Below are 10,014 nucleotides of genomic sequence, written 5' to 3'. Positions count from 1 at the left end.
TCAAATTGAAATGTGCAATAAAAAACAAGTTGAGTTTTTTTATAGGTTTATTTTATTAAAGATTACTCAATGCAATTTGACAGAATTTTCTTGAGTGTTCCGCAAATCAGAGCAAAAATACTGAAGACCACATCATCCGCATTCATCAAACGCTCTCTAGAATGAAACTGTCCCTCATAAACTATAAACACCTCCAGCTTATCAATGCATGTTAGCATTAGCAATGGCTGGGAAGTGCTTTAAAGCCTATTGGCTATTTAGAAAATGGACAAGCGCTTCGATGTCCCGCCCAAACTTTAATTCCATGTGTTCTTTAAGTAATCATGAGCTAGATGGTAAGCAGGGCTGGACTGGTAATCTGGGATACCCGGGCATTTTCCCGGTCCGGCCTGATGGTAACCGTGCAGGACAAAGGCGGTCTGCAGAATCGAGACGCAACATTATGATGCTGTACAATGTCCCGATACCTAAATATATCAAGAACATACTTGTAATGCACAGTAGAAATGTGCAGCCTTTATTCGATGCTCATTTCTCCACGCCTCCACCTGCGGTTTGCTCAGTTCATCAGTAAATCCACTGTGTATCCGTGTATGAGGTTACGGGACCCACAATCAATACCACACACACACACACACACACACACACACACACACACACACACTAATCACACATGGGCGATCGGTTTCAGACACCTCCACAAGAGAACAGAGTCTTTGATTATTTCTACGCCTCACTTGCGTTCTCCTCCTTTGATCAGATGATCTGAAACGCTTGTGAATTCATTCAGGAAGCTGATCGTGTCAGAGATGATGCATCAGATCCAACACTGACTAATTTTCAGTCATATTTGGCCATTTGAGGCGACGTGAGCGACAGTACAGCCAATTGGAGATTTAATCTCCGTCAGTGTAAACAGACCTTGAAAAGGATGAACAATCAAGTGTTTTTGGAAATAAATATAGATAAACATCACATTGTTTACACCTTGAACATTTGTAGAGTAGCTGAATAATGTGTGCTTGAAAAGTAGCACAAAATTGCAAGACGTAATTTCACTAAATTGGTATAAAAACCATTTCACATCAAAATGCCCCATTCTGCTAGAAAGACAATTTTTTTTTAACCCCTTGCCATTTTTCACATTCAAATTTAAAATCTCGCCATTCTCTCACAAACACACGCACACACACACACACAGCACACACACACAAGCACTGTTGAATAATTGTAAAAAAACTTGTCAAATTTCAGAGAACCTACCAAATAAATAAAGACTTATATTATCCATGAATAATATTGAATGCGTTTATTATCTTATGATAAACAGATTTTTTATTGTTGTTATTATTATTATTATTACATTTCTTTTGTTGTCCTATCTTTGTAAACATGTAACTCTGGTCCTGTTCACTCTACGTCACTTTGAAAGGTCTAATTTTATTCCACTAGGTGGCAGCAAACACTAGAAAAATATTTTTCCCTCTATCACAATATACAGATGTGAACTGTAGGGGGCGCTCTAACACATTATACCCCTCACAGATGTGAACTGTAGGGGGCGCTCTAACACATTTTACCCCTCACAGATGTGAACTGTAGGGGGCGCTCTAACACATTTTACCCCTCACAGATGTGAACTGTAGGGGGCTCTAACACATTTTACCCCTCACAGATGTGAACTGTAGGGGGCTCTAACACATTATACCCCTCACAGATGTGAACTGTAGGGGGCTCTAACACATTATACCCCTCACAGATGTGAACTGTAGGGGGCTCTAACACATTTTACCCCTCACAGATGTGAACTGTAGGGGGCTCTAACACATTATACCCCTCACAGATGTGAACTGTAGGGGCGCTCTAACACATTTTACCCCTCACAGATGTGAACTGTAGGGGCGCTCTAACACATTATACCCCTCACAGATGTGAACTGTAGGGGCGCTCTAACACATTATACCCCTCACAGACGTGAACTGTAGGGGCGCTCTAACACATTATACCCCTCTCAGATGTGAACTGTAGGGGTGCTCTAACACATTATACCCCTCACAGATGTGAACTGTAGGGGGCGCTCTAACACATTATACCCCTCACAGATGTGAACTGTAGGGGGCGCTCTAACACATTATACCCCTCACAGATGTGAACCGTAGGGGGTGCTCTAACACATTATACCCCTCACAGATGTGAACTGTAGGGGGCGCTCTAACACATTTTACCCCTCACAGATGTGAACTGTAGGGGGCGCTCTAACACATTTTACCCCTCACAGATGTGCTCGTCCATAGACATTCAGTCTAATGTTCAGTTCAAGCAACACCCTCATTATTTCATTGAATATCTCGGCCTCTGAGTGGACTACAAGCTCAATCTAGGGGTCATTAGAAAGCTGAGATTCTCCTCTTTTCAATTTTCATCAATAGTCAAACTTATTTGTCCCTAGTATAAGTACAAAGTATAAAATGGCTCATTGTTTAGAGAACTTCCAAAGATATAAATCTTTTGGCTATTTGGAGCTTACAGCAGCGGTTATCAGAGCATAAAAGAGCTGTTTGTATTTGATGACTTACAGAAATAATATTTCACTTTGTGACTCTTTTGAAAATCTTCAGCAACAAAATAAACTATACAGTCATATTCCTGAGAATAAGAGCTTTCATTTGATATATGACATCATTTGATACATTTAAATATTTTCATAAACATATTTCAACCCTTTACCTCTAGGGGGCGTTCATTTTCAATGTGAATGTTTTGAGGCCTTATTTTGTTACATTTGAGTAACAAACGCAGAAGTGATGGTTATTTATGAAAAGTTCAGATTCTAAGATTTCAAATGACACCTCATATGCTTGACTGATATATACGGAGATTTTAATACTTTAAGCGTAATTATTATAATTTTCTTTGATATGTAACGCCTCACTTTTTAAAGGGTTAACCTTTAGAAAAGATAAAAGAAGAGGAGTACATAAAGACCCTTCCACATAACTGAAGTTCAACGCAAGTGTCATGTAACGTTTCGACTTCCACGTGAAAAGTGTTTCAGATAACGTTACAGATGGCGGTTTTATGTAGGGGTTGCATTTCAAATTTGGCACAGTTAGACCTGTCATTGTAAAACACACATTGCACTCAGTACATCATGTGATTATAACGTTATAATGCCAAACACACAACTGAACCAACCTACTGAGTGCATTGGAGATAAAGAGCACTTTCGAGCACACAACGGAGTGACACTTTTGCAAGCATTAGCATTTGCAATGCACCATCTGCACTTCACAACTTCAGTCGCTGTTATGAAAACGGGTTTTTGGTCACATTGTACTTTACAGCAAGTCATTTTGAGGCGACATGCAAAAACATCTAAAACTTCCTCACTTAAATGTTGCATCGAAAATCTCATTTAATTTAGCCAATTGTTTCATTTGGACTTTTAATGTAAATGACGAGGTTTGAGGAACGGTCATGAGGTCATGAAAATTATTATTATTATTATTTTTTTTTTTTATTATTATGTTTTTAAAAAAACATAAATGATAAAGGGCAGCATAAGGATTAGGATCGATTCACGAGACTGAATTCACGATTTCTATACTCTCAAAAAACTTCAAGCAAAGCCTGAATTATGAAAAGTTGAATTTGAATGTTTTTTTTTATTAATACTTTTAGGACAAATGCAAAACTGTTATTTTCCTTTAGTTGTAAAACTGCTTATTAAAGTGCAAAATGATGCATCTGTAATGGATTTGGGCTAAAAATACATATGCTTGTATGTGTATATATATATATATTATATGCTTGTACACTGTCACTGATTACATTTAAAGCATTTTAAATTAAACCTTTAAGCTTGGATGGCCCGTGAGAAAATAAAAAAACATAATTGTCAAAATATGAATAACTTTATATTTTATAGGTTTCGTTTGAAAGTTTAGAAGCTCTAATTTTCAATGCATGTACATTATGACCAAAACTGCTTTTGAAATGCGGACAAATCAGAAGAAAATTTTGATTATTTTTTTTATTTTTTTATAATTCAATGTTTTTATTATTATCAGTAAACATGTCAAACTCATCAAATAGCCATGTGTCTTATGTTGTTGGAAAAATTTTTTAACTCACAGACTAACATATAATGATTAAATGCCTTTGGCAATCATGTTTGTGTCTTATATGATGCGTTTTTGCTTAAAACTTTACGAAAAATAAAAAGAAATATGCAATCTCACATGTGATTATTTAGAGTCTGTGATTATCTTTCAATCGAGTCCACACACAAGATAATCAGATGTATAGATCATTAGATAATCCACATGAAGCACAATGTTACATATGACCACCAGGAGATGGCGCCAAATACACGACACAGACTCAATGATGACTCAAATGACACAGAATGAAACTCATTCTGTGAAATCTCATGACTAAAATCATGTGTGCATGCTATGCAAACCTTTAGTCATTGTTGTGTTTGCATGTGTAATTAGTTCTTATGTACAATTATTATCTTTTATTTGTTTGGAGATGTTTTTGGACACTATGATCAATTATTTTTGTAACGTTGGAACTTTTGATTGCTTTGTCGTATCAACACAAATGTTTCTCAGATTCCGAGATATATTTAGAGACATTGCCTGCTGAAATTTCTTTAATGTATTTAGTTACTTTTTGTTCATGTAGTTGGCAGCAGTTTAACAGCTTTAAATGATAAATGGTTTGTTTGACAATCTACAGTTTTAAAGTAAAGTCGGGCGTGCGCGTGCGAGATCGGACACTCGGGAGGTCGTGATCCCCAGCACACGTTACAGTCAGTTTATCTGATAATCATACAGATAATTGTCAATGCTTGCATGTTGATAGCAGACACGCTGAAGAAGTCTTGTCCATGGAAATGCTCTTTTAAAGTCACAAAAGTCATCGGGAGGTCGTGAGCCGCTCGTAATTGGTAGAAAGTTGTGTTGTTGACCGTGAAATGGTGTTGACGTGTTCTATTGGAGTAAACACTCACATGACCACATGTCAATCGTGTAATAACGTGATTGTTGTGAGTGCGCCCGTGCTGCAGTTTGACCCCGTGCGCCACCATCACTTGTGCGCTCTGACGGGAGCAATGGATCATGTTGTGATGATTCGTCCTTCAACTGCAGACATGATCTAAATACATTTCCCGGTCACATGGTCTCAGTCTGCACTCGTCTGACATGATTTAAATGCATGAAAGTAATGAAAACAGGACAGTCTGTGCAATCTATTTCACTCTGCTAAATATCAAACCCAACTGCAATAACAATTTCAGTGCAGGTTGACTCGGCATCAACAGCAGCTGTGGTCGTTCTTGAGGTGATACGATGTTATTTTCTCTCGCTGTCTGTCAGACGGGTCAGCAGCGCTGGTGGGAGCAGGAGATTCCAGTGGACAGCAACATTCAGAAGGGAGAACTGATCACACACAACCTCACTGAGCTCATCAGACCTGAAGCTTACGTCATACGACTGACGCCCATCACGCGTTTCGGAGAGGGAGATTCCACCACCAGAATCGTCACCTACAGCGGTGAGTGTGAAACCACACACACTATGTTTATGGCCTGCATGTACTAGTGCATACTAGGGATTGTGGGACTTAAGTACACTGACAGCAATGATCGAGCATGAAAATGCAATACATGCATGACTTCTGATTTCATGGGAACTTTTTTCATTTTTCTGGAGTGAACCGTCAGGCTGGAATGATCCGGAACGTCATCTTTCTGCACAGATCCAGAAGAATTAAACCCACACTGTCCCAATCAGAGTAGATGCTCATTAAGTATTAATGCTATTTCTGTGTTCAAAACAATTAAAGGGATAGTTCACCCAAAAATGAACATTCAGTCATTGTTTACTCACCCCAGTGTTGTTGTAACCGTATATGACTATTTATTTTTCTGAACACAAAGGGGGAAATTGTGGATAAATGTTGTGCTCAGTGATGTCACAATGGCAGTTTATGGTGACCACCTCTTCAAGCTTCAAAAGAACACTAAAGTATCATTCAGAAGTCTAATTAATTATTCATGAGACTCAATCATTATGGAAGCATACGATAAGATTTGATGAGAAACTGAAATCTGATGTGTTATTTAGTGTAAATGTTACTGACCGTTGATCTCCTGTGTGTGTTCATGATAGGACACGAGAGCAACAACATTGGGGCGTTCAACCGAAACGTCGTTTTGTTGATATAAAAACAGGTCCTCCACAGCTCAGAAAACAGAGAACAAAACTTCCTAAACATGTCTGAAGAGTTTGTAGCTGAAGAGTTGATGCATTTCTATGCCCAGCCTTATTTTTTTTAACCTAGTACTTGGAAATCATTCAGAAACATAGAGGCGGCAGGACACCACAGTCACGTCATATCCTTACCTGACGGCAAACGACTCGCGATAAAAGGTTTATTTTCTATGCTAATTAGAGTTTTTGTCCTAACCAGCCGTGACGAGTGACGGTACATTCTAGCGAAAAACATTAGAGAGACTGAATGTACCGAATTCTATCAAATAATAAGGCTGGGCATAGAAATGCATCAATTCTTCAACTCATGTTTAGTAAGTTCTGTTCTCTGTTTTCTGTGTTGTGGAGCTGTGGAGGACCTGTTTTTATATCAACAAAGCAACGTTTTATATATGTATAGTTTTGCAAAATAAAAAAACAATTTGATGATGAAAGGAAAATAATGAACTTCGGTATTGCACTTGACCACAAAACCCAGTCTGCTTTGACAGTCTGAACTATGAGAGGTTAGCCAGTTATCACATTTACAAATAGATCTCTTAAAGGTACAGTAACAAAAACAGCCTGTTTAAATCGAACCGTACGTTCCCACCAGAAGCGGCGAGAGCGTCAAAATTCGCTCTGGCTGCCCTGCCTTCAGCGCTCTGGACGCTCTGACGTAGTTGAAATAGGCGGCAACGTTTGTTCAGAATACTTTGTTTTGTGAACTATATTTAAAGGGCCGCAATTTAAACATCCAGACATGTCGACCAATTACTTTTTGCCGACCTGTCACAAGTAGCGTATATCCTCATGAACTCTTTAAAATGTGAAAATAAGAAATCGATCGATGGCAGAAAGTAATTAAAATTATAGTTGTTTGTTATAAAAATAAAATACATTTGTAATATTAATGGTGGTCTTGGTTGTTTTATATCCCTGTAAGCAAACAGGGACAGATCATATATTACTGGGAAACCCGCCACGGCAATAATTAGTTTCTCCTAATAAGGAGACTTCGCTAGATCGGAGCACTTCTATATTCCAATAGGTTGCCGCCGAACCGCGTCACAGCTCATTACCATAATGTTGACTGCACTTGAACTTTCATCTGACGCCCACACCGCCCAAGACTCACCGCGCCGCTTCTCGCCGCCGAAAGACGCTGGCTGTCATTGAAAATGAATGACTTCCGGTCGATTTGACGCTCTCGCTGCCTCTGGTGTGAACGTACGGTAAGGCTGAAGGTGCGTCCACACAGTGATCTTCGTTATGTTTAATAAGTCAGGAAAATTGTCCTTAAAGATGTTTTTGATGCAAGAAGACTTACACTAACCATGCAGCATTGACCCTTCTTTACAACACTTGTAAAAGTTCGAAGGTTAATTATTTCGATCAGATTACCACTGAAGTAAACGGCGTCTGTTTTAAAGTTTGATGTATTTTCTGAATGTTTACTGATTTTCTGGAGAGGTCCGTGAGAGTAATGAGAAACATGTGCATCACAGACACTATAAAGACAAATGTGAGATCATCTGAAATCTTCATGCGTTTGTTTGTTTGCTTGTTGTAATATTAGCTTTTGTTGTGTGACCGACTCGAGGACTCTTTAAAGCACAGATGCTTTTATCCAAAGGGACTTACAGAGCACTTATTACAGGGACAATCCCCCCGGAGCAACCTGGAGTTAAGTGCCTTACTCAAGGACACAATGGTGGTGGCTGTGGGGATCGAACCAGCAACCTTCTGATTACCAATGTATTATACAGAGCACTTATTACAGGGACAATCCCCCCGGAGCAACCTGGAGTTAAGTGCCTTACTCAAGGACACAATGGTGGTGGCTGTGGGGATCGAACCAGCAACCTTCTGATTACCAATGTATTATACAGAGCACTTATTACAGGGACAATCCCCCCGGAGCAACCTGGAGTTATGTGCCTTGCTCAAGGACACAATGGTGGTGGCTGTGGGGATCAAACCAGCAACCTCCTGAGTACCAGTTATGTGCTTTAGCCCACTACACCACCACCACTCAATCTTTTTCTATTAAAGTTATTGAAACATGCTTGAAGTTGAATGTTGTTTATTGTGGTCGACTCTGACTGGAGATAAATGAAGTCCATGTGACTTTGATGTTTACGTCTGATTAATCTGGCCGAGGAGTTTATAAAGTGGCCGGTAATCAAATGCCGCTTTAAAGTGGAATTTTCCCAATGTGGAAGTTTGATGATAAATCCTGATGTACTTAGGACGTCTGATCCGGTCCATGTTTTACATATAAATGCAGATTTTTTTTTTCAGTCTCTCTCACACGGCGGCTGCGAATCAATCCATAGAAATGCGTAGCATAACCGAGACAACACACACACTTTTCATCTTTCTCAAGCACACTTCCACAGATAACAGAGATGTGGCATTTCAATTTGTTGTTCAGTTTCTCGTCTTGCAAATAGACACAAAGCCAGACAAAAGATGCCTTCAGTTTCAAGAATAATCTCTTTTGTCCTTGAATTAGGATTTTCAGAATAACGGAAATGGTTTTCACTGATATGATAATGAGGGACTGAAACGGCACGCTTTCAGTGAAGTGACTCCGTGTTTACTGTTGTCTCTGTTAATTGAGTGCCACAAATGTTTTTGGGAAAGGTTGAAAACCGATTACTTTTTCCAGAACACGTCTCCTCTTCAACCCGCGGGCCCGCGAGACAAAAATAATCATAAACATTTGAATATTATTGCAATCAGTAAAAACGTCAAACTGATCAAATATTCATGTGTCATATGTTGTTGGAAAGATCTCAAAGAGTAAAATACAACCAGACTATTTGATTTACTCACAGATAAACATATAGTGAGTAACAGCCAAGTATGTTATTTTGGTGCCACGTTTTCACTTATAACTTCACAAAATATAAACGGAAGATAAAATGTCACATATGATTATTTAGAGTCTGTGATTATCTTTCAATCGAGTCCACACACAAGATAATCAGATGTATAGATCATTAGATAATCCACATGAAGCACAATGTTACATATGACCACCAGGAGATGGCGCCAAATACACGACACAGACTCAATGATGACTCGAATGACACAGAATGAAACTCATTCTGTGAAATCTCATGACTAAAATCATGTCTGCATGCTATGCAAACCTTTAGTCATTGTTGTGTTTGCATGTGTAATTAGTTCTTATGTACAATTATTATCTTTTATTTGTTTGGAGATGTTTTTGGACACTATGATACATTATATTTGTAATGTTATAATTTTTGATTGATTTGTCGTATCAACACTAAATTATTCTCAGATACAGTCGACATTATTGAGAACAAACAAAAGCAGTTTTTCAGAGCCGCCTCATTTACACCCAGAGATATAAAATGTCTAAGAGCAAATTCTGACTTAATATTCCATGATTGTGAGATACAGTATCGCAGTTATGTGATACAAATTTGCAACTGTGTGATATAAACTCAATAAAAATCGTAATTTTGACTTTGTAATTCGCAATTGCGAGAGAGTTTTATCATACAGCATTCAGAGGAGGAATTGCTCTTCTGATGGGACTGTAATATCGGTCCTGATGTTGCACCTATCACAGGTTGCCATCGGTTACGACCCGAAAGTGAATCAGCATGGCCCTGTTCAAGCTGATAACCTGCAGCAAGTATTGGAGAAACTCTCAGTGTCAGGATCATCATGGATGTGTTTATGATGTGTGACAGATATTAAAGAAACATTG

At 38.6% G+C, this 10,014-nt stretch overlaps 1 pseudogene; it reads left to right on the top strand.

Moving 5' to 3' along the window:
* LOC127621861 (MAM domain-containing glycosylphosphatidylinositol anchor protein 2-like) overlaps positions 1 to 10,014 on the top strand; it is a 286,776-nt pseudogene that overhangs the window by 255,175 nt on the left and 21,587 nt on the right.

This window comes from Xyrauchen texanus, chromosome 28 (genome assembly GCF_025860055.1).
Source record: "Xyrauchen texanus isolate HMW12.3.18 chromosome 28, RBS_HiC_50CHRs, whole genome shotgun sequence".
Classification (NCBI taxonomy): Eukaryota; Metazoa; Chordata; class Actinopteri; order Cypriniformes; family Catostomidae; genus Xyrauchen; species Xyrauchen texanus.
The sequence above is the reverse complement of the archived record's forward strand: the minus strand, read 5'-3'. Positions and strand labels throughout refer to the sequence as shown.